This window comes from Lissotriton vulgaris, chromosome 10 (genome assembly GCF_964263255.1).
Source record: "Lissotriton vulgaris chromosome 10, aLisVul1.2, whole genome shotgun sequence".
Classification (NCBI taxonomy): Eukaryota; Metazoa; Chordata; class Amphibia; order Caudata; family Salamandridae; genus Lissotriton; species Lissotriton vulgaris.
This window is the reverse complement of record NC_141698.1, coordinates 60292919-60319363: the sequence shown is the minus strand read 5'-3', so window position 1 is coordinate 60319363 and position 26445 is coordinate 60292919. Positions and strand designations below refer to the sequence as shown.

Here is a 26445-nt window from a genome sequence, read left to right as displayed (position 1 = left end):
AAGATGATACAACACAGATAGCTTCCAGGCATCTTCCTAAGGTAAATTGACTCCTTATGAAGACTGTCAACAACTCATGACCTGGAAGTTCCTCCCTATGACCTTCTCCTGTGGTGATCATGATGCTCCCAACCATCGTAGGCTGGTCTTCCATAGCTGTCCCGGCTTTTTCCATGCAAATTCCATGGCGGCCATTCGTAGAAACAAATCCCTGTCTCCACATAAGCCCTTTATTCCTGACAACCCCAGGCAGAGGCAGTGCAAACTGTTGCAAAACAGCCTGGGTCAATAAAAGGCCAGGCGGACTTCACTGCATCTTTGGCACATCCTTGGCAGGGAAACCATTTGGCCCAAGATAATTTCATATCCTCATGTCCTCTTGTTTGTTCTCCGGGCTTGATTAGTGTAATGGCCTTTATGCATCTCCCCTGCATTGTTCTCTGAAAGAATTGTGAAACATTCAGGGTTTTGCAGTCAGCATGGTCATACATCAATCAGCCAATCAGAGCTTGTATAGCGCACTAAGCACCCAGAGGGGTATCCAGGCGCTAGAGTGACGTGAGTCCATTCGAACAGTCAGGTCTTGAGTTCATCCTCATCTTTATAAGCGTAACCACCCGTGATGCCCAGAGCAGGCTGCACTTGTTTGCAATGGAGCTCAGTCCTACAAGCCTCCCTCCATCACTCTTACTTGCCATATCGTCAGCAGAGGTTTCTAAGGGAAGGCAATATGAAGACGTTGCCTACAAAGCCAACAGTCAGGGGCATCAGACTGCCCTTCCTAGCAGTAAATATTGATGCATATTGATGCATTAACAAAGAAAGAGTCTTGTGGACTTGAACATAGCCCTTCCACACATTACCCCCACTTTCTGCTCCAGCTACAACTTTAGGCCACAATTCCTGAGGCATACACTGTGCCAGGAGATTTAATGCCTTTCATAGCCCCTGTGACATTGGACTTTATATTTTACAACCTGTCACAGAGAATACAAAATAAAAAATCCAAATAACTCTTTTACAAGTCAGAGACTGCCTCAAGCCTTGCTGACCTTTTCCATTACAAAAGTATTGTCAGCAAAGGAGGTTGGAGCAGTCATTTTAGCTATCAAGTCGCCCCTTTCAGGACCGAGCCGGGGTTGGGAGGTGAGTCTGCCCTAGCAGAGAAATCCTGACTACAGCTACCCGGGACTCAGCCTCCTAATTCATGACTATCAAGGGGAGACGTTGGGAGCAAGGCCGGCCAACTTCTACAAGACATGGAAGCTTCAGATGAAAGACAATTGGGCTCATACAATAGGGAAAGATTACTATTCTGTAGAGCAAATGAAGCATTCTGAACACTTGTCTCAAGAAGCGCCTGCTACTGCGAATCATCTAAAGAAAATGATCAAGGCCATTTTGAATTTTGGATCAATAGTCAAAGTCTCCTATCTGCAAAGAAGTCTAGGGCTATATACAGTATTGAAAGCCAAACTGCACATATTGAGAAGTTCTGGATTTAAAATAACTGAATACATTTGTACGGTACATTTCCTTCAGCATGACCTCTCGGGTAAGTAATCCCTTTACTTGTAGAAGGATTTTGGTTGATGTCCTTGGATCACCAGGACACGTATATTCATGTGTAAGTCCATTGGAGAAGCCAATTCTTTTGCGGTTTATGGTAGGAAGATGCCATTTCCAATTCAAACCCCTCAAAAAAAGATGTCTTCGTTGAGGATTGGTCAGGCCCAGATGAGGATTTTGCATGCTATACTTCTTTAGCAGCAATAAAAATGACAATAGTTGGTATAAAACTCACTCAGTTGTCAAAATTGATCCTGATTGGTGGCTGACTTTCCTTCATTTATCCTTTACTGACTTCCTAATTACTGAAAACTTCCTAGAGAGTTGGAAAGGAGCTACAATTAAACCAATCTTAAAAAAATTATCCCTAAAACGTCGTCGCCAAATTACTTTAATGGATGTGGGGGCCAAAATATTCGCAAAACAAATTCTCCTTTGTTTAACTTGTTCCGTGCTCGCTAGTGCTGCGCATGTCCGTTGGCCGTATTGGCCCCACCCACTCATTAGAACTCTACCACCGCGGTGAAATTTGCGCCGCGATTAAGGAGTTAAAGGAATAGATCAATACCAATAGGTTAAAACCTATTGAGCAAGATGGCTTCAAAGACTAGCATTCTACTGCGATTATTGTTATAAAATGTAGCCATTGGGGCGGAAAGCAATGGAAATGCAAGAGAACTTGTTCTGCTGTTTTGTTGACGTTCGTTCAGCATTTGATCTGATCAGCCAGAGCATTTAATGGGAAAAGTTGTCAGGGATGAAGATTCAAACTGTATTATTGGCAGTGTTGAAAGAATTGCATTGAGGGAATTGGCGCAGGGTTGAGTTAGATTTAAATAGAGCCCTTTTAAGGAAAGCTCCTTTAAACAATGGTTTGCGACAGGGAAGCGTGTTTGCCCCGTCATTATTTGCTTTACATCTGCCTGATTTACCAGATACACTAAAAAATACAAATTCCTTGTCCCCTAAAATCGGGTCATCACATGCAATGTCTATTTTATGCAGATTACTTTGTCAAATTAAAGCTTGCCGAGAGAGCATGGAGATTATCTCTTTCCAGAAAACACCATCAGCACCTAAGGTCAATAAGAAGCTACTATCACAAGCTCATACGTAGTTTCATAGCAAACTACTTTAGAACACAACTGGACAATGCCAAAAACAGACTCAAAAAGCTTTTCGAAATCATCAAATAGCAAGCTAGCCGCAGATCTAACCAACATCGTAAAGGTAATTTGGCACTCTCAAGTGGCGGAGATTTCGTCACTCATTTTCCAGAAAAAAATGAGGATTGAATCAGCTCTACTATTCTCCTCTCATATCCATCACGCCAGTCCCAATTCAATCTCCTCCCTATGCTCCTAGGGTGCGGTCCCCTCTCTCTGATTTTAATACAAAAAATAATGCTGCTTCGGCTAACTTCAAACTTCCTGATGAAGCCAAGATACATCAAACAATAATATAAATTATTCCCTCAAACCACTTCAAAGATACTCTACCCGCCAAACTCATCAAAGAGCTTAGATCCTCCCGACTCCCACTTTGGTCTAGGATTGTCAATGCATCTCTCGCCGAGGGTACGATTCCTGATTACCCAAAGATACTACAGGTTACCCCAATCCCTAAAAAGCCAAATGCTGACTTCTCTGACCTCAACAATTTCTGTCCTTTAACTAATTCTATGACACTAGCAAAACTACTAGAGAAATTAGTTCATTTACAACTCTGCAACCACATCGAACAGTTTCAGCACCTTGACCATTTCCAATCTAGCTTCAGAACTGGTCCTAGCACTGAAACGGCTCTGACATACATTGTAGACGATGCCTAGGGACTACTCAATCAGAATGAACCTTAATGACGCCTAGGGACTACTTGATCAGAACGAACCTTGCCTACTTATACTCCTTGATCTCACCTATTCGTTTCATACGGGCAAACATGACAACATGATAGACTTTTTGGGGAAAAGTATGGGTTTATCTGGTCTCGTCTTAAGTTGGTTTTCCTCTTTTCTTCGTAATACATCTCAACGAATAAAAGTCAATCAAACCCTGTCTGACATTACGCTGGGCACGACGGGAGTACCTCTAGGATCCACACTCTCAATCACGCTATTCAACTTGTTCATGGAACCACTTTCCGAAATTCTTACACACTCATGTATACAGTACCACCTTTACGAGGATGACATACAATTATACTTGAAAATGTCCTCACCTAAAGAAATCAAAACTCTTAACTGCGCCCTACTGAAACCCAACAATGGTTAACCGCAACCACCTTATACTAAACACACTCAAGACACAATTTCTCCTGGTCGCTCCCCAAAATCTCTCTACTTCCACAGGTGAATGGCTCAAACAGCTTACAGCGCTCAATTGCACCCCACATGTTGTTGATTCTACTAGATCGTTAGGCATTTTAATTGGACAAATACCTGCATATGCAAGATCACATCAGTGCAAGTACCAGAGGAGCCAATTTCCATGTAAACACTCTAAGGCAAATCAATTCCTTCTTACCCCCAGATGACTTTCAGCTAGCAGTCGAATCCCTAGTTCTCTCTTGCCTAGACTACGGTAGTGCCACTCTTGTAGGACTACCCAAAGCCAGGCTGGATCCAGTAAGGGCCGCACTAAACTCAGCTGCCAGGCTCATCATGGGATTTAGCAAACGCGACCACATCATAGCTGACCTGAAACACATCAAATGACTCCTGTGTGAAGCTAGAATTCAGTTTAGGATAGCCTGCATGACCCATATGGCTCTTCATCACAACACTACAATCTACCTGGCTAAAAAACTTGAACTATCAGGTGGGAGTTGCTCCCTAAGAAGCTCTAACTCTCTATTGTTGAAGCCACAGAAGTGCAAAAAAAGGGGGTTTGCCCCCAGAATATGGAACACAATTCCTCCTGAAACTAGATATATACCTCCAGCATTAATTACTAATTAGTTCCATGAGTCCTAATTTCACTAAGTCGGACTATCCTTCCTATAATGATTTCTGTATCCTGTGTATTCTAAGTTCACATGTTCTCATTGTATATATTTTGTTTCTTGCCTTTTCAGTTTTTTGCTTTTTTTACTACTTATTTGCTATTGGTACAACATATTGCTAACTTTATTCTTATTTGTTTATAGCCTGATTTTTCCATGTTTAACTTGTTTGCTATTTGTACATCGCTCTGATACCCATACGGGTCATGTTCGTGCTATATAAAACTCCTTAAATAAATAAAGTACATATTCTTATTGTCACTCAGGTGGGACTTCTAAATAAATTGCATAATTTTAATTCATGTTGGAAGGCAAGTGATTTAATAATAAACAGAGAAAAAACGAATATTCTGGTCATAGGGAAGAAATAAACCCTCCATTTGGACCATATAGGAAATGTTAACATTGGCATACAAGTACCGTGGGATGCTGTTTAATAAAAAATGTAACTGGAAATGCACATTAAGAACCAGGATAGTTATAACAATGGGAGTCCTAAATTTTTTCAAAGAGATCAAGGTGGGCAGACAATAACACTGCCACTACCAATAATACTATGGTCCCACCGGAAATATTATAAGGTGCTGAAATCATAAATATGGGATTTAGATTTTGGTAAAATGGAGAGTAATTACCTCAAAAAATTACTAGGCTTTCCCCAAACAACCATGGTACAAGCAATCCATGCAGAAATTGGTTTTTGGAACAGTATGCCAGCAAATGTAACCTTACGCTTCTGGCATGGAATTCTAATGTCTTTTAAGTATCAATGCTATGCATGGAGGAAATCTTTCAGAGTGAGTTGTGCTGGACAAGGGAAGTGAGGGCCGTCTTAACGATATGGCCCTCTTGCTTTGGCTAGAAGCCTTTAAAATTGACACCCCTATTCGTTATACAGAAAATAAATTAAAGGAAATAGTGTGCTACAGAATTCAGGGCCAGAAATTTGAGTTATCTCAATACAAAGAGTTATACACTCTTGTTAAGAAACTCTTGACAGGACTGTACAGCCTTTTCATACCTTTCAGGGATGAGAACTCCATTTTGGCGGAAAGAGCTCCTGAAATTTCAGGAAGGGTTTGACCTGGAATTTGCTATTTTAGCAAATGGGAATGTCTGATGGATAAAGATCAAAATTGTTGCTGCGGTCTGAACTTGAAAGCATGAAGTGTGCACATTCTAATGGATTGCTTATACTTTACTGGAGTTAGGCGTAAACTCATAAGACCGGCTTTAATTAAGTATGAAGTAAAGCTGAGATGAAAGCAATGATTTGTATATGATATTCAATTCTGAGATGAATCTTGTGCAGTAGGTACGTTTTTACCAGAAAAATAGGCTTAAAAAGTATAGGGTGAAGAATTGATTTTGTGAAATTAAAATTTTAGCCTGTGATTTTATTGGATGTTGTTGATTTATGCACAACTTTTATAATGCTATTTCAATATTCATATTAATATATTTTTATCATGTAAATCATATGGAAGTTTAATCCTTAAAGATGTATTTTTATATCTCTGGTTTAATAGAATATGGTCTAAATAAACTTGATTTCCTTATTTACCCAACCTCCAGCTAATGTGTTAGCTTCCGTGTATGATACGCTCTTCAGACTTTGCATATGTGGAGAAGATGTGATATATTGGCTAATTTTGCAGAGTTTGGAACCAGGCATAGCAACGAGAAAAATGTCAAAGATTTTATTTTGTTGCAAACTTTGCTTAGGCTTCTGGGTAAAATGAAATATATTATAAATGTTGCTACAATTTTTCATTTCCGGTCATGTAAAAATCATCACATTTGCATCAATATACCTAGCAAATATCCATTTTTAATACTAACAAAATGGTTCTGCAAACAAGATACTTTGCAGGAAGCAGTTGGTATTCCTCTCCTGAGCAATGGTATTATGAAAAGGAAAGATCTCCAAAAGGCTTACTCACAGAAAAGAAATCACATATTTTTTCAGGTTGGCTACGTTCAATTAAGGTCAAAATCACTGGGCTTCCAATTTGATAACGCTCTATCATGTAAAACCCAAATTAACAAGGTCACATCAGCCTGTTTCGTGAAACTACGTATGATCGGAAAGATCTTCCCATACCTTCCTTTGGATGCCCGCAGAACCATCATTCATGCTCTAATTACTTCTCATTTGGATTATGCCAACAGTCTCTATGCCGGTGCCCCTCTGTACCAAATTGAGCGACTGCAGATCGTGCAGAACGCGGCGGCGAGACTGATTGGCAATATCCCCTATCGCCAGTCGGTAGTATCCTACCGCAAGAAGCTACATTGGCTTCCCATTGCTTGTCGCATTCAATTCAAGATGTTGACCCTTGCTTTTCGTGCCCTTAATGGCTCCGGCCCAGGATACTTGAAAAAGCGACTTGTACTGTCTCAATCGGTCAGATCCTTGAGATCGAACAGGCTACGTCTCCTGATTGTCCCTCGCTTTTGCCGTTCCAGAATGGGCGGTAGAGCGTTTGGCATAATGACCGCCAAACTCTGGAATAGCCTTCCACTTGACCTGAGATTTATCTCCTCTGAATCTCTTTTTCGCAGTAAATTGAAAACTTGGCTGTTTTCCTTTTCTTAAAATTATTTCCAACTGGTTTTCCTTTCTGAGCCTGCAGTCTTTAGCGCCGGGACACCCCCTTTGGGGGTAGCCGTGCGCTCTACAAGCTTCATAAATAAATTGTGCTATTGGAAGAAAGGCCTTGCACTGGCTTAGTTAAACTGGGAAAGTTGCAAAGGTGACGAAGGTTGGAAATCGAGAAGTTCCCCAAATTCTGCTGGTGAACAAACCTCTGCACAACACTAACCAGGGCGAGTTAGATACTGGATAGAGATAAGACTCGCCCACTTAACCAAACTCTGCGATTATGAACAAATCTCTTTTTATTAATTTGCACAATTTGGGAATCCTTAGAGTGAATATTAACTAAATAGTCAAATCTAACCTTTCAGAAAATTTTGATTTTCATAAGAAGATCCAGCTGATATAATACCATATTGATTTATAATTCTAAATGTATGTTTTGGTCCAACACCGAAGATATAAGACTTTTCTCACATTTAATCACCTTCTATGACCTCTTGCCACCTCCCACAAACCCAGGCCCAATTGTTCAATATCTTAAGGAAGAGCCAATGGCATCCAGGCTCCATACGCCTCTGCTTGGTGATGTCATAAGCAGACTGGTCACCCTTGAGGTGGGAGCCAAGCTGGAAAAAGGGTTACACTCTGGCGCGTGGAAGGGTGGTACAAAGGGTAGGTAGATGGAGTCTATACTTGGGAACGTGTGTTGATCTGTGGGTTCCACAAGAACTGCTTCTTCATCTGCTGCTCTTCAATACAGTCAGGTGTGTCTTGGAAAAAGGAGTGGAAGGTAAAAGGGGCTATAAGCAAAAAATATAAAAATGTGTCTTGTGATTGATGACTTTTAAGTGGGTAATATATTAAAATAAAGTGTAGTTTATGTCTTTAGTTCTGCTTCTTGGGCTCATTGCAACCAACTGCAACAACCAGCTTGTGCTTGGACAATTCCCCTGTGCACTTGATCTTAAAGAGCCCTCAGGGCCCAGATACCTGCTTCCCAGGTAAGCTGCAGGCTTTGGCTCAATACGTGGATAATGTGACCCAGATAAAGTCAAGCAGTACTCTCCCTTTCCTGCTTGGCAAGGAAGCAACTGACAATGGGGAGAGGATGTGGCCCAATGGCTAGAGGAGTCGAGCTCGGAGCTGGGGAACTGGGTCCGAGTTTCAGCAGGGACGCTCAACATCCTGTGATTCTGGGCAAATCACTTAATCTCCTAGTACCTAAAAATATGAATGTGTCCGTGTGTAACACAACTGGGGCTCATGTTAAGCGCTCTGATACTTTCGGGTCGAGTTTGTGCTATATAAAACTAATAAAAACATGTCAATCTATTGCAGATGGCATACATTCTTAGGGGCCTATTAGGATGGCGGGCGGACTTTCGTCTGCCCACCACCCTAGCGGTGCTGGGACCGCCCGCCAGTGGTGCGGCGGTCCCGCACCAGCAATTAGGATGTCACTGTCATGGTGGTGGTGGCATGCCTCATGCACAACATTGTGGCAGGCGGTGCTCACAGCACCGCCCGCTACAATGCTGTGGCTGTACTGTGTGCATTTGCAGGCACAATGTGGCAAGCACCGTGCGGTGCCTGCCACGTTGTGCATGCACATGCTGGGGGGTACCATAGGTACCCCCCATGTGCCCCCCACCATCCTGGGGGCCCACTACGGGCCCCCAACCCAGGAATCCACATGCCCCCTAAGTGTCTTCATGGAGGTCAGGGCTGTTGTCACTCTTGGGCCTAATCTGTGCACTCTTTCCTATCTGCACGCCTACCTACACTCCTCCTCACCCCAGTGCACCCTACAAATGTGTTAACACATGGAGGCTGGACCTCACTGAGGCACCATGCTTACAGCGTTGAACGTCCATTCTACCAGGACGTGGGCACAACTCTCTTTTCTCTCGAAGCCAAAACCTGTCAGCTTACACAAGTTTCTAACTGTTAGCCTCTGAAGAAAATCAAAACCCTTCTTGAGCAGCTAGCTGCCAAAAATATCCAACAAGGCTTCCTGTGGATTGGCAACAGCTCTATCACCTGAATAAGTGCTGGGCCTCTGAAGTAAGTACTTTGAAGAGATACATCTTACAGATCTGTATGGACCTGAAGAGCGCTCCCTGAATGTTGGCGCTCTGTGCTATGCATCCCATCCAGCTGTGCCCAGGAAGAAGATATGACTAAACTCTGACCTTAAGTGCCTACTTACCTGTCTGAAATATTTCTTGCATATTTGAAGCTTCCCAGATATGGCCAGCACCAACAGAAATGTTCAGGCTACTGCCTTCCAAGGACACAAAGCTGAATGAGGAATTGGAGAGAGCCGTGCCACAGGTGAGACCTAGCCTGACTAGCCATTTGATGATAAGTGCAGATGATCAGCCCTAGGACATTGCCCTACCTGTGGGAATACTCACCCTATCCCACTACACTCTCTCACCCCAACGTCCTCTGCCCTCGTTGTGCAACATTGTACTTAAGAGTGGTCTTTGGGACTGCCCCCTTCAACCATGGGCAATTTTAGGCCAGCCTCTCTCAGCCATTGGCTTGAAACTTTGTCAATCTCAATCAATGCTACAGGCTTTAAGGGTGTGTCTTTCCTCCTCCAACTGAGTGTTTGCATTGCAGTGCATGAGAGGCTATTGCGCAACTTCGCTTTCCCATCTTTTGTCTGATCCTGTTTGATCCCTCCTGCTTCTCCTTTCTTCCTGTGCATCTCACACCTCACTCCTCCATCCCATACCTTCTTCTCATGCCTCCCTCCTGCCTTTGCCTCTTTCCATGTGTCTCGCTCTTTGTTTATCCCACCAGCTACTCTAGTCTTGTTTCTTCTTTCTACCCCTCCCTCGTTCCTGTATCTCTCTTAAGGTCCCCCCATCCATACCTCACTTCTAGCTCCCATGCACTTCTTCCTTCCTGAGTGTCACATTTTTCATTTCCCCCACCCACCAGACCTCTTGTTCCTCTCGTCTGCACTCCCACTTCCCTGTGTTGCTCCTTGTTCCCTCACCTCCACCTACCTCATGTTGCTTTCACCCAAGGTCCGCTCATTCCTGTGTCTCCCTCTTCGTTTTTCACACCTGCCACATCCTCTTGTTCTTACAATCTGCCCTTTCCTGTGAGTCGCTCAATGTTCCCTCCCCTGGCACCTCCTTCTCGTTCCGCTCTCCCAACCCTCCCTAGGGCTCAATGGTTAGAGCGGCAGACCCTGATGCAGAGATTTGGCCCGGGACCAGGGTTCAATTCCCGCCTCGGCGGCTCTTGGACTCAATCCCCCTGGACCAGATAATTCTTGCCTCGTGCCTATTCTAATCATGGGTTCCACTCTGCGACTCTGGGCAATAGCTTGCTTAATGTCCACAACGGCCCCAGCAGTGCTTGGATGCCTGGCTTCACCTTGGGGTTCCCAGGAGTGGACATCTCACAGGAAAGCCAGGAAGGGTTCCACAGCGGTATGAATACAGCGCTACAAGACCTCTGGGTAGAAGGCTCTATATAAATACAAACACATTTACATTTACATATTCCACCTGCGCGTCATTCCTCATTCCCCACCTGCCCTTTCCTCCTGGCAGCTTCTCATTAGCGCCGCCAGAGCTGATTATTTTTTGCTTTCTTGTTTTTAACTGGAATGCAAAGGAACATTTATTAATGGCAGTCCACTTGCCACCCTATCTTAATTTTTTATACCAATAAAAGGCTATTTGTATTGAAGGTTTCCTTGCCTTCCTCACAGTCTTCTTTTTGTATCCATTTGAAATGAAACTTGGCTGGCAAGCGACTTTTTATTATAGTCCTAAGTTTCTTTCTATGTCACATACGTGATAGATGGACTACAATGAAGGTTCTCTTGATGTCTGAATTTTTCATATTTCCTTTTTGGATGGTCACCCCTAGTTCTTTATTTTAGTTTGGGGTTCACCGGCTAGTAAGACACCGCTACCCAGTGCCTCTGTATACACTCTGACTCCTAAACATGTTGATATTTGCTCAAAACCTGTTTGGCACATTTAACTTTCCTATATGGTACTAAATGGTGAAGAAATACTCCTTTGGCATGGAAAGATAAACGCCACTTTTGGAATGCTTATGAACACCAGGGCAACCCAATAGTGCCTTAGAAGACTGGGTAAATATAGAACAAGACACAAAAAGGTTTCTGAAAGAGTTGTTTCTAGGCATAGTTAATGGTAACAAAAACATCTGATCACTCTTAACCTCTTAAGTGCTTCGAACGTTCGGCGGCCGACGGCACCACTACCTCAGGAGTGCTGCCGTCGGCCGTTGAACGTTCGAACCTCATAGCTGCAATGGAACGTCCAGCACTAGAGCTGGATGTTCCATAGCCGTTATGAGGCTATGACTGTAAGCACACAAATCAGTCCATATGCTGTAATTAGTGTATTGAAGCTTAGTCGGTATGAGAAGCATAACACTGAAACAAAACAGAAGTATCATGTGAAAAGGTAGTCGCCATTTTAGATTGGGATACTGATACAGACTCAATACTCGAACCTTTGCAATTGACATCTGGCATGGACCCCAGTTGAGTGGTGGATCACATATGTACCGAAATGAGACACAGAAACTGTACTGTATGTATATATAAACATCTGTTTAATAAAAAATTGTGAAATCAAAAAAAAAAATCAGCACTTGTTCATAAGATCAAATAAGGGTTTACAATATAACGATGTACGGGAACTGAAACAAAGGCAGGCGTCGATATAGAACCAGTATGCAAGATAGGTTGGTCTAAAAATAGTAGGACAACTAGTAAAATACAAGGTTGGAGGAGAAGTCAGAGAAACAAATAGAGTGGAATCAAAATTTACATTTGAGGGAGGAAACTCCACACGAAAAAACAGCTATATGGCATCTGTAAACTCCAGATAAAACTGATAAGCAAACTTCGATTAGAATGGCTGTAAAAGGTCTCTTGTAATTTAGCTCGTGTATACAACTTAACCAGTGAATTGACAACTTTTTGCACTGAATCATCTTGCCACAACCATCTATTTTCTTTGAGGGTGGGTGACCGGTCCACATTGTGACTCCTTGTTGAACAAGTCTCCCCCTTGAACACATTAACCATTTAATGTAATTTACAAAGTGATTTAGAACTTTAAAATGTTCCAATAAATGTGCATTTTGGACACTGCATCGAATTCTTGATTGATGTTGCAGAATGAAACAACACCCTTCTTGTATTATTTTACCAATGTATTTCAAGTTAGCTATATATACAGTGGGTTTCATGTCATGAAGTTGGTTCCCTCCTGTATAAGTCTGTGGAGACCCACAGCTAGTGTATTACTAAGGCAGCCTAGTAGTAAGTTGTCTGTTTTGTTGCATATGCAAAAAACTGAATCAGATTGAGAATGTTTCTGTTGCTGTTATATATTCTCCTTCAATATATATGCAAATGACAGTGTAACTCATATTAACCTCTTCGAGGCTATTGACGGAACCGTTCCGTCACGGCTCGCGGGTGAGCTGTGCTCATGACGGAACGCTTCCGTCACGGCCCGGCCGCCGCGCCTGCGCGGCGCGTTTAATTGAGCGGGCGGGGCCGTGACGGAACCGTTCCGTCATGAGCACAGCTCACCCGCGAGCCGTGACGGAACGGTTCTGTCACCCGCGGAGCTCACCCGCGCGCCCCCCCACGACCGTTAGCGCTGCGGCGGAATAGCCGCTGCAGCGAAAGAGTTAACATAGTGCAGACAAAGCAATGCTCAAGAGTGTGCATAATACATGAAATGTATACAAGAGACACCATCAATGCTCCCTGGTTCTTAACCAAGTTGTTTCAACATACATGCATGTACAACATAGCACAATGTGGATTATAACTAATCAGGGAACCAAGGGAGATTGGTGTTGCCTTTTCAACACCTGGCGAGTGAAAGGGTCTCTTATTCAGGACCAAGATGTCTGGCTCAGTACCATTCAGGAGTTTAATGTGAAGTGTAACAACCACAATGCCAATTTGAGTCAATGCCCCCACTGCTGTAAGGACATCAGACAAGAGTCACAATGTCCTCTATTGGTAATTAAATCCCCTCTTTTGAAAGCAATTTCCAATTATGTCAACCAAGTAAAGTGACTCCAATTAATCTGTGGTTTAGAAGACTTCTTCTGATATCAACAGTGCTGTATCCGATTCATAATTGTATCAAACATTATCCACGCCGGTCCCGCTCTAAATTACTCGTGTTCCGTCTGACGCTCTCTATCCATCTACGATGCCTGCATAAATGCCTTGTGCAGCCGGTGACATGGACATTCAGAGCAAAATACTAAAATTTCTAATGCACAATTAGAAAAAAAATCAACTTTCTTTATCTCTTCTCTCTTTCCCGTCCCTCTAGTTCCTCTCTCCCAACAGTCCCTCTTTCCCTTGCATGTCATCCCTCATTCTCCGCCTGCCCTTTCCTCCTGGAAGCTTCTCATTAGTGCCACCAGATCTGAGTATTTCTCTCTTTCTTCTTTTTTAAGTTGATGGCAAGAGAGCCTTTATTATTGGTCTCCTTTCCATACCATCTTCCTTTTTTCAAAGAAATAAAAGGCTTTTTATATTAAAGGTTTCCTTGCCCTCATTATAATCCGCTTTTTGTATCTCTAAAATGAAACCTTGGGTGGCAAGGGACTCTTTCTTATAGTCCTTAGTTTGTATGTCATGGAAATGATAGACGACTCTCTTGACATCTGATCATTTTACATATTGTTGAATCTTTTCAAGGGGTCACCCATAGTTTTTCAATTTTTTTGTTGAGACTTGGGGCCGGCAGGTAATACACTACTATCCAGTGCCAAGTGTATGTGCTCTGACTCCTAACCATGTTACAATTTGCAGCGACGGCTCGTGGAGGGAGTTACGGTGGGGCAGGAGGGCGGGGAGGGGGAGGGGCAGGGCGGAGGTTGCTAAAAACCGGCATATGGATAATTGCAGGTAAGTAAACAATTTAATTAATAAAACGAATTTCGTAGTGCGCCTTGCATCGCAAAATGCAATGCAGTGCGAGCTACGAAATTCGTTTTATTAATTAAATTGTTTACTTACCTGCAATTATCCATATGCCGGTTTTTAGCAACCTCCGCCCTGCCCCTCCCCCTCCCCGCCCTCCTGCCCCACCGTAACTCCCTCCACGAGCCGTCGCTGACAATTTGCTTACAACCTGATCGCCACATTCAACATTTCTATAAAGCCATAGTATATGGTGGAGAAATACACCCGTGGCATGGAAAGTTAAATGCCACTTGTGGACTACAGCACCTATCGTGCTATCCACTTCTGTGGCAGTGAAAATATGACTTCAGGCCTATCTTATGTAGACTGACAGCAGCAATGGGAACTCTACTGCCTACACCTGTCAAAATCACACTTTTAACAAAACAGATTTTAAATATTAAATACATCACATATTAGCACACCTTCCTGGTTACAATGTAGGGTGTATAAAATTTAAGGGTGGAACATGAATGCCACTAGATATAGAATGTTCCCAAAGTGATTTGGCTTAAAATGCCATTTTCACTGGTCAGGCTGTAACCTGTACATATGAAAAGTTAAAGTATAGATTAAATACTTAAATCTATATCTTTTGACTGTACCAGCTACAGACTCCATTCAAAGACTTTGCTTTAGAATTAGTAAAAATTCAGTCTAATGGCAAATGGTCAGATTTTTATTAAATACATTGGAAATGTAGCTTTTAGAGAGTTACTTTTACGGTTCTTGAAGTTACTGGAGGCTACTTTGCATTCGATCTCGAGGAACCGCCCAGCCTGTACTTGGGCTGACTTAAGTGTGAACTGTTCCCAGAGCAGAGATAATGGTCAGGGAATAGGGAGGTGTTTTCTTTCTCTGAAAGGGAGGCCAGATGGGGTCGGCCCAGGAACCTACTTTACTTCAAAGGGCCCTTCCATTGACAAGTGAATGTTATAAGATGTAGAAAGCCCCAGCTTGTGCCCCTAAAATCAGGCAGGCATCACACGCAGTGGGAGTAAAGCTACCCCTCAGAAATTGATTTGAGGGACCACAGAAAAGGGAACTGGGGACTGCTCATTAACCCAGCCACACCTCCAGGTAGGCACACAGGCTCTGCACAAAGAAAGAGGGGTCTCCCAATCTTGGAATTTAAAGGTGAGGGACACTGTTGGACTGTTTTTGGTAGTACAAACAGTAACTGCTGAGAAAGTGGGTAGGGTTGTCCTCTGGAACTTTTATCCTATTGGTTAGGGCGTGCCCAGGGGTCACCTACACCCACTAGCTAGTGCCAGGCATAAATGTGGCACCCCATGGCACCTCCCAATAACACTTTCTGGACCTGAGGAATTAAAGAAGAATCCTGTTCCTCGCGTCTCTGAAATGAGACAATCTGTGAAGGACTGACGCGCTCCCCCATGCACCCAGGACAAAAAAAGTTGACTTCTAAGGTCAGGTGGCTGAAGTCCTATGTGGCTGCAATTGCCACAACAAGCTGCACAAGATATTTTCCTTCGTGCCACTCGTGGCTTCCAGCACCTCCCAAAAAACTACTGACTCCCATTCTTTGTTGGGAATTCAGAGCTTCGAGGAGTATACCTACCTGATAGCGCAAGGAAGCTGCCCCAGTGCCGTGGCCACAGAAGGGTACGCAATAGCATCACAAGTAGATGAATGCACTTAGGAAACTATGACAGCAATGCAACAACACAAGTGGAAGGCCTCCCTTGGGGACTCTCCCATGTGGGGCCAAACAGAAAGGTAAATGTTAATCCAAATATAGAGAGATAGGGGAGAGCTTAGTGCCACAGGATAGGGAATCCCCCTGTGAGGGCACCACATTGTGGTACCACAAACATTCTGGAAAAGAGTACTGGAACAAGCACAGCAAGGTGTTGTCAAGACAAAGTGGTGGTTGAGGGAGAACTGTGGTTCCCTAGGTTCAAAAAGGCTGAAGAAGACATAAGAGCATGCCATGACTGTGAGCTGACGGGAGGATCAGGACTCCCTTCTCCAACATGGTCAGGTCAGCATGGACCTCGGCAGCTTTCGGGGTGGCCGTCTGACGCTAGATCTTATTGCTGGGCATTCCAAGTATCTGATAGTCGAATTGCCCATGTCCAGAGTCTTCCACAAAGTATAGTCCTTACTGGAGAAAAACAAAAATGCCATGTTTGGGCTACCCACAGATATTTGAACTAACAACGGGCCACCATTTCAAGAGGCTGGAATCAGCGAATACCTTTATCACTTGGGTATCAGACACCTTAAGATAATGCCACAATGGGCCTAGAACCTTGGCCAATGGCGATGGGGAATGCTTCATGCGTACTCTCAACAAGACCCTTTGCTTTGGAATGGAGCAAGGGCAAGACCGGGAGTGGAGTCTACATCACTTTTTAAGGCTCTATCCAACACCAAACACTGCACCAATAAATGCTCCCATGTGGCTCTCAGGTTCTGGAGGCCGGATTGGGACAGCATTCCAGCGGGGCCAGCTGGAAGCCTGCTGCTCCAGTTATTATGGCTACCCAATACCAGCAACAGCAGACAACTGACTGCTGCTTGACAGAAAAGAACATTGAACTCCACGATAGGCCAGAAAGACCAAATGTTGATACGTGACCAGCATCTTTTGAGCAAGGTCCATGGATGGACGGCATAAAAGGTACTAGGGTGTCAGAATACCGTAGAAGAGAAAAGGTGACCGCCAATGTCTTGTGGTTCAAGAATATATCACTGTTGGAAAGAGATACCAAATGTCCCTGAAATATCAACCATCAAGAGAGCCGAGGCAGTCCCTCATCAACACTTGGTGAAGAACCCCTTGAACGTTCAGGACACGACCTAATGGCATTAGAAAACCAGGATAGAACCAAGGACCCCCAGGGGCCCAGGCCTTTTGAGAGAATAAGCCGAGCAAGTACCTGTGACCCTTCGAAGGCGAAGATATCTCCGAGACCCAACCCGGCTCCTAACCACACTCCAAGAGACTGCACACAACAAAGATAAGGGGCTACCAACAAATAGTGCACAACCAAGGTGCGGAGGGTCGTTAGGAGCCACTCGGTTCCTGCGTCAGGGACCACCACTTACGTCACACGCACCCAGATGGCCAGGCGTGGCAGAAAGGATAAATAAATGAGGGCGTGGCCGCATGGAGCTCAATCACAAACACAATGCCGTGTCCATTGTGTCTGTGGGTATCCCCAATGGCCGTGAGTCCATGCAATGTTACAACATGGTCAGCCCCATCAGGACAGACCCCCATACACCGGCGCCTCGGGTGAACTCAAGCCTCTCACCCTCCAGATGACGTCCCCCTCACAGGCCCCCTAAAACCAGCGGCTCCCTCTGGAAAGAGCTTCTTACAACCCTGTCCCATAGGACTGGTTATCATGTAATTGTATTTATGCAGCGCTTACTCACCCATGACAAGGCATTGAAGCGCTTTAGGTTCTCTCCACGAGAAGTTGTCTCATACAGGGATCGTCCTAGATTAGGAACTCATCAGCTGTCAGTTTCATAGGTGTGGGTCTCTCACAGTCATACACCGTCTCTCATCCACAGCTTGTCTCTTACAAGCAGTTAGTCTGATGTAGTCCCATGCTGACAGTCTCCCCAAAAAAGGCCTGGCCCCTCTTTTGACCGTGCTCGGAGCATAAACTGCATGCAGTCTCATGATGGCGGTCTCACAAGGGGAGGTCTTATGGGCAGACTGCCCCATGTCTCATCAGCAAACACGCGCTCCCTGCCTCCCTCGGCTCTGCTATAGGAACAGGCAGCCTCAGTCACTCACTGTCGACTGTATGCTCGTGTCACGCATCTCTCACGCAAGGTGAGTTTGGGTGTGCTCTACCCGCTCATTGGGGGGGTTGAGTTCCCTACTCCTCCCCCCTTTGCTCTGTTAACCAGGGGGCTCCTCTTTACAGGCGGGATATAGCTCAGCGAGAAGGGGGGACGCCGCACACACGGTGCGGTGGAAGAGGCAGCGAAGCGTGGCTGACGTGGGAGGAAAGCCTGCGTGCGCCTAATGCACGCAGAACTGGGTCACCGCCCCTTCCTCCGCGTCGCCATGTGACCCTGCGCAGCCGCCAAGGTCACGGGCGCCACGTGCTTCCGTGTGAGGAACCGGGCCTAGGGGCTAGCCTTCCTCCGCCACAAGGTCTAAGGCCACGTTCTGGGTTTTAGGGACGGTGAACAAGGTTCGAGTCTCGGCGCCTGCTCATCATCCCATGATTCTGGGCAAATCACCTAATCTCCGTGTGCTTAAAGAAAAAAAAGAAAATGACTTTGCGTAGTGCTGCTGCTGCTCATGTAAAGCGCTTCAATACCGTTGGGCTGAGTTCGTGCTAAAGAAAACTGCGCCAAAAAAGATAAGGGCAGCGGCTTCCAGCAACTTGAAACGTGTATTGTATTCGATCAAATATGGGGTGTCAGCTTCCTGATCTCTGACAAGCACTGATCATCTTTCAGTTTAAAACTCAGAGCTGTGCAGCGATTTCTAATGAATAACTCGCCGCGGAGGGCGGCGCCAAATAAGCCAGTCTGCCTTCTCCATTTCCAAAAGGGTCCGTCGCCCCTGCACCCTTCCGCACTGACTCGGTCATCCAGCAGCGTAGGAAGGGCGCCATGGGCCCCAACGCAAGAACAAATGATTGCACTCCCAACACTTTGGTGGCAAACAAATTGATAATTAAGGCGGAGAGGGCCCCTCAGACCCAGGCACCACTGCACATGCTGCACTATTGGTAGCTATGCCCCTGGCTCATCGGATCATAGCGCCTCCTCCCAAGGCTCTTGTGTTGCAATGAGCGTCATTCGATGTTACCCGCAGCACTTGCACCCTTTGGCATTTATCGGCCACTTATGGTACCTCCCCTGCTGCTCGCTGAAGCTGCCCAGTTAATCCTGAATCAAACTCTCTTTCATACAGGCTACCTTAGTCTGCTTCAGTTGCCACATGTAAAGATGCTTCAATGAGGCACGGCCCCGTATCGAACCAGCATCCTGCCGCGCTGGCACTGACATGTATCATTGTGGAAGCGTTGGTAACTACTGCATTATATCCTGCATCCCAAGGTCCTTCTATCTTGGCCTTCCCAGCTCAGACTCCCCTTAAACATGACTGAGGTTTCTGCATCCAATGACTACCGTCCTGAACTCACTCCCTCTTGGCTTTCCTGCCGGTCTGCCTTTCATTCCCTATCTCCATAGCCCTATCTACACGGGTCATCCTTCCCACTGGGCTGGACTGCCCATACATGACTGAAGGAGACAGTTTCAAATGCCGCCATCCATGGGCAATTTAAACCTGAACGAAGCCCTGAGACAGTAGCACAGTCTTCTCAGTTGGCATCCCCAACAACTTCATCTCCAACAGCCTAATACGCAACAGTGTAATTCCCAAAAGCGTCATCCCCAAAAACGTCATCGCCAAGAGCGTCATCCCCAACAATGTCATCTTCAACAACGCATCCCCAACGTCATCCCCAACAACGTAATCTCCAACAGCGTCGTCCCTAATAGTGTTAACTCCAACAGCGTCACCCCCAACAGCGTCATCCCCAACAGCGTCGTCCCTAATAGTGTTCTCTCCAACAGCGTCATCTCCAATAAGGGAACAAATTTGATATTCACCCAACAGGAAAGTGTGGTTACCACAAGTGTGAAGTGGGGACTAACCTGCAAGTTCTCAGCCTTAAACAATGCGCAGACACTTAGTTTATTGGTACAATTCACTAGATGCTTAAGCGCGTCATCACCAAACCCTGAAGACATGTTGAGGCCACCTCATATCTTACTCGATCTTTCCATTTAGGATTGGTAGTGTGCCGTCTCAGTCCCTAATGTATGCCGGTGACACTCCCCTGCTGAGTCAAAATCATGTTATATGTAACGTCCAAACAGAAGCTGCATCCATATGCCTTTTGACCAATATGCTTGACCTGAGCATTAGCAACTATAAGTCCAAATGCATGCGGATGCTGTTACCAGGGATGTAAACCCTGGGTGGGAGACCATAAGAGCAAGTAAATATGGAAGTACCACCATGCATGAGCCCAGGGCTGGATCTAGGGAAGGATAACACTAGGAGGCCCAAAGAATGTCAATAGCAGAGTGCACATAAGATAGCTGCAACAAGCATCAGATGCCGTCCCATACCGGAAGTGAGGATGGAGGGGGAGCAAAAGTCCCTAAAGGGGTAAACATGCCTTTAAGACAATGAGCAAGCCAAACGACTGGTCCTGCTACTAATGCAAGACTAGAAATAATTGAATGATGATCTTCAGGTAAATGTAGAGAAGTGTGGCTCAATGGTAAGAGCGGCAGACCCTGATGCAGAGGTCTAGCTGGGACCAGGATTCAATTCCTGCCTCGGCGGGTCTTGGGCTCAATTTCCTCGGACCTGATAATTATCGTCTCGGTGCCTATTCTGATCATGAGCCCCACTCTGCACCTCTGGGCAATAGCTTGCTTAATCTCTACAACAGCCCCAACAACGCTGAGGATGCCTGGCCTCCACATTGGGGGTGCCCAGGAGTGGGCTCTACACAGGGAAAGGCCAGGAAGGGTTCCTCGGTGGTATTGGTACAAGCGCCGAGATGCCTCCGGGTAGTCGTGCGCTATATAAGTGCAATTATCATTTATCAATATGTGTGATGCAAGCAGCACACGCCCTTGTCTTTTAAACCTGCGTGCTGAAGCAGGCTGGCAACATCGACATAGAGCTGAGAATTGGGAAACAGCAAGGGTATTGATGCAGAAAAGCAGGTGACTGGCTCTTCCTCAATGCTGTGGTATGTTTGTTGTTATGAATATTTGTAGAGCTAACATCTCGCCAGGGAGGGTATTCAGGTGCTACATAAGGAGAGGACTGAGCTGTCCTAGTCCGAGGTCTAAGTAAAGAGCCATGGCTTCAGTTTCTTGCAGAATTCAAGGATTGAGGAGGCAGCTCTGATGTACAGGCATTGCCATTCCAGGCCTTGGGTGCAAGGTGGAAGAAGGCGAGGCTGCCGGCTCTGCTGGTCCAGGGCATGTGGACGAGCATGGTGCAGGTCCATCGTACGTTTCTGGTCAGGGTGTGGAACTTGATGCGACTGCTGAGGTTAAAGAGACCTAGATTCTGCAAAGCTTTGTGTGTGTGGGTGAGCATTTATGGACGGGGAGCCGTTGAAGCTCTATATGGTGCGAGGTGATGTTTGAGCAGGGTGGAGCCTGAGTGTGAGTCTGGCCGCTGTGTTTTGTATGACCTGAAGTCTTCTGGTCAGCCAGGCATGGAGGCGGACGAACCACTGAAAGATCGAGCCAGGCTCACACCTGAAGACTGGCTCCGGCTCAGCTTGAGGTCCTGTCAGAGCCGTCAGAGCCGTAAGTCCATCACGAGCCGAGCTTTCAAGTGGCTACTGCCTGCCCCCTCTCTCTACCAAGGGTGTAGGCCCAGAGCTGCAGACTTTAGCCTGGGGAACTAGGTTAGCGTCTCTGCATTGACTCAACATCCTGTGTTTCTCGGATAATCCCTTTATCTCCCTGTGCCTATGAATAATGAATGTGACCCTGTGTGAAGTAACTGGTGCTCATATAAAGTGCTCCAATACCTTTGGGTCAAGATTGCGCATATAAAAACTGCAGAACGACATTAAAACAAAGCATTAACATTAAAAGGATAGATGAATAAATACCTACTTAGTGGTTGAATTTTACAAAGTGAAACTAGAAAACCTGGATAAATCACGGCTTACCCGCTTAAATTTTGTGATCTTCAGCACATATTTTATCTTACCAAAGCAGCTTTTCTTTTTTATTTTGTTAATGAAAACAAATATGTGAGCTCAGAATACCTGTTATACAAAAACATATTCTGTTTTATTTATTAGCTTATAATGTTGCTCTATAATAATCTGGACCACGTGCATAGTTTAACTGACAGCTGTCTGTCCTCTTAGTTCACTAATTTTTCATGGTTAAAAACTATCACTTTTAATAAGTACTTATCAATGCAGTGCTATAATGTGACGTAACAATGCCAGAGCGTTCATTTGTTAAAGAAATACAGTTTTTTTTAATTTTGAGGAGACTTTATCATATTTTGCATGGTGTTTGTTGTATGATTGACATAGCAAAGCTTTTCAGGGCTCGGCTCGTGCATTGGCTTTAAGAGCCAGACCATTGGCTTGACTCTGGCTCAGCTCTCCCTGTTAATTTGTTGACTTGCCCACCTCTAGTTAGGCAGTGATGCCAACAGAGTGTGTTGCCTTTGTCCAGTGTGCTGGTGCCCACGGCCTAGTGTAGGTTCAGTATGTGTTTATTGGGAGCATTTGAGCATTTTTCTGTGGATCTTTAGGGTTAGAAACAGGACTGCATTCACTTGGCTGGTCATCAATAGTTAGTTGTCTACAATTAGGCCCAGGTTCTTGGCTTGATTTGCTGGGCAGGGTATTGGCCAGAGATACGCAGGCCACCAGGTAGAGATCCAGAGAGAAGTGTTCTTGCCGATGAGTACCACTTCTGTGTTTTTTTGTCTGTGTTGAGTTTCAGACAGTTGGGCTTCACCCATCAGACAACTTTGGACATGTACGAGGTGGAATTTGTCCACATGTTGGATGTTTCATTTGAGAGATAATCGATGAGCTGGGTGTCCTCAGCATAGGAGATGTTGTTGATTCCGTGAGATCAGATGATGTTGGCGAGCAGTGCCAGGTAAGTGTTGTCCAGAGTGGGGCTGAGTCGTGATCCTTGGGGGTACTCTGCAGATGAAGTTGGCAGCGGCTGTGGTGTAGGGGGTAAATCTACGCTGTAAGATTGTAGCTGAACAAGGGTACTTCTAACCTCCGCCAGTTTAGTTATGGAGATTTACTGGCACTCCCCAATCTTAGCATCTGTGGTGTGGACTTTATCACTTTGACAAAAATCCCAACAGGAAAATGCAGTCTCATTACTTATGTATTTGCTCTTCTTGAGACCTTGAATCCTGGCTGATTGGGGGAGAGGAAAGATCCGATGAATGTGCAATACTGAAGAGGCGGACCGACTGATTAACTGATTGAATCAAAGAATATATTTTGCAATCAAAGGGAAGCTGAGGGTGCTTGAATCGAACCAGGCAATAGGGAAAAAGGAACACTGGCTTGTGGTAATTTAATCATAAACGTTAGCAATGATTACTGGAGGCTAGTCTAAGTAGATTTTCTAGTTGGTATCAGACCTTCAGCTTTCTCTGCGCAAGTTGTAATTCAGAGGTCAAATATCTCCACAAGTACAAGGAAGCTGACATATCAGGAAGCTTGAGATGAGCATAAAACCATCTGTTCCCAGAGACTGAGCCAAGCGACTCAGGTACACCGGATGCAGGGCCGGACTGGCATTAGCGGTCACCTGGCATTTACACGGTGGGCCGCTAGGGTGAAGCCGACTTTGGGCCCCTGGGGGTCGTTTTTGTTACAGGGCCGTTATCGTCCCCTGTAAAAAAAATCAGCCGAAACTGGCCCTGGCAAACAGCTCGGCCGCTCCCAGGGGGGGTGGCCGAGCTCTTTGCCAGGGCCAGTTTTGGTTCCCAGTCCGGCCATGACCGGATGCATTCAGCGCTGTGGGAAGCGCATACAAAGGTGGGGTCCCCAAGAAGAGTAGGTGCTTTTCCAAGGTTATTAGACGGAAGAGGGCCCTACTACACTTTGGAGGCCTTTGCATCCATGAGTGCCTGTGATGCACATATGCACACTTAGGCCTGTTCACCCATCTATTTTGTTGTAGGTACATTAGTACTTCAGTAGTGTTCTTTACATGCTCATTACAGGACTTTGTAAATTGGCCCTAAAACATCTAAAATGGGAGTATTCATACAGAGTTAGTGCCAGGAGTAAATGCTGTGCTGTCTTTGCACTTTTACTGATAGAGAGTCTGACACTTTGGGGCAGATTCACAAAGGTATGTAAGAGTGTGTCAAAGAGTACTTGTAAATTCATTTGTGAATTTGCCTCGAACAGCGGAGGTTACTGGTGAAGCTCGACTGAGTAGTGAGTAGTCCAAGCATGGGTAGTAATTTAGAGGCCCGTGGTGGCACCCTGTGGCCACACTGCAAATGATGCTGCCCCACAAGGGATAAACCATAACCTTGCCGATCAAGATGTACCCAACATCCGCAAGACTAGATATAGACTGAGTGGGCTTATTTATGGAGGAAGTGGTATATTTTTGCTAGGAGGATATGATACATTTGGAAAATCTGTAGGAGGGATTACCTCTTCTAAGTCATCATTATGCAGGGGGATTTTTCACCAGTGGAATTTCACTGTGGGCAAAAGCTCCAGTAGACAATTTACCACTTTCTTTATAAATCAGTGAAATTGAGGAAAGCCTCTGGAGATCCAAGGAAATGAAGCATTTTTGATTCAGGCGGGTAGACTTACAGATGTGCTTCCAGATGCCCACCTACATTAACGCAACAGCCAATCTTTGAAAATCCAAAAAGGACCATGCAGATTTATTTATGACTAACCAAAATTTGTTTAAATGAACATGTTTTTATCATAATAAGCTGATTTGCATGTGTGCTGATTAGTTGCAGTATTCACCTAATGCCTTGAAAAAATTATAATGTAAAGCTATGTATTCTTTTCTTTTAGGGTTTAGGTCAAGGGTAAAGCTTGTTTTAATGATACAATAAAATAAGTAACATTGCATGAGAATGCCCCCCAAGTTGGTGCGCAGCGTAATTCTCCAGCTCAGAGAAGGGAGATATGGTACACTCGCCGGCAAAGTGGGGGACAAGAGTGATAGTGATATGTATATTAAACACGAAATGATATATGTTAAAGTGGTATCAACGGCATGAACTGAGTGCAGAAGCAAACAGGTAGATCAATTTTCAAATATTAGACTCACAATATATACTGCGTGGGAGAAAGGAGTCGAGGGCTATCGGAGTCTTCGCGGAGATCGCTTGAAGAAGACAATATTTACTGAAGTTTTTCTGGATGCATTAAACTTGCATAACATTAACCTGAGATTCAACTGGTTGATGATGGATGTAGGACCAGGCTGAACAAGGGTAGTCATTTCTACTTCAACAAGGCCTTCCTTACAGATTTGGGCAGAAAACTTTGGAGCCATTTTGGTGAGGGTCATATTAAGAGGTTTGGGGAAAATACGTATTTTTAATGAAAACGTTAGAGGCAGTTTGTAAAAATTATAGGTATGTTGAACAATTTATTTTGCCAGGAAATCTCATGAAATATTCAGGTGAAGGCACACCTCACATAAGAAAGCCACACAAGATGCACACATGAGATAGGTCCAAGAAGGAAATACCTTCCATCAAGACATGATTTTCTTTAACCTATTTCTTATGGGTAAAAATGATGCAAAATTGCGTAATGCAAAATTTCAAGACCTTCACAAACTTTCCGAGTGTAAGTAACATTTCACTTGGGCCTGGTTACTTTACAGCAGGGAGATCACAAGGCATTGATGTTGAGTTTGGATGGGACCTTCACTGCTACATGAGATGCCACAGGTACCACTGTCGGGCACACTGTATTGACACTCTTCACACAGTCACTTTCTGAAGACATATCACACAGTGAACAGTAAAGTAAGCTGGAAATCTTACATATACACCTTTTTTGATCTTGTATGTGAATGAAGCCCATGCATTGTTGCCCATTGCATGTTTTTTCAGCGGTGAACATAACTGCAAAGTTTGCAGATCTGTCCATTGAACATTCTAAAAATTGCACGTCCTCTTTCTTAGCACACCTCCAGAGATCTCATCAATACCCATATCAGAGGTCAGATAGGGTGCTTTAACATCCTCATGGTGGATCAACTATAGTATTCTCTCACCCCTGCCCCCGGACACAGTCTTAAGCTTGGCCTCAAACAGGCTGTGAGTTGCTGAGCACTGTTTTATGGTGGAACTTAAGACAACCATGTCACATTGGATTGATAGACTAATGGTTGACAGGCTAATGGTGTAATCTGGGACAATGAGTTGTGGAAGCAACAGAACAATAGCTACTTAGTGTCATTCAATTCTACTGTCATGTAATGGCATTTACTGTGACAGTGTCTGTTAATTACGTCACAACATCTAACTTTGAGATAACTGGAATCATTTAATGAAGAAGCAATAAGCTCTCTTCCGTCTCAATTTGTGACAAATGCACATCACGGAACAGTGTGAGTTCCTAACGTCGGCTGTGAGCCTGGACGGACCGATCTGCTCAATCTCAGACTACCCAAATTTGGGGGTAATTCTCTAGTTCGAAGTCTGGATGGCGCGACT

The 26445-nt window shown here is 44.8% G+C and overlaps 1 protein-coding gene across 1 annotated transcript in view; it reads left to right on the top strand.

The window, feature by feature from the left end:
• Positions 1–26445, top strand: part of CACNG3 (calcium voltage-gated channel auxiliary subunit gamma 3) — a 244065-nt gene that overhangs the window by 97256 nt on the left and 120364 nt on the right. The gene's annotated exons all lie outside the window — the stretch shown is intronic.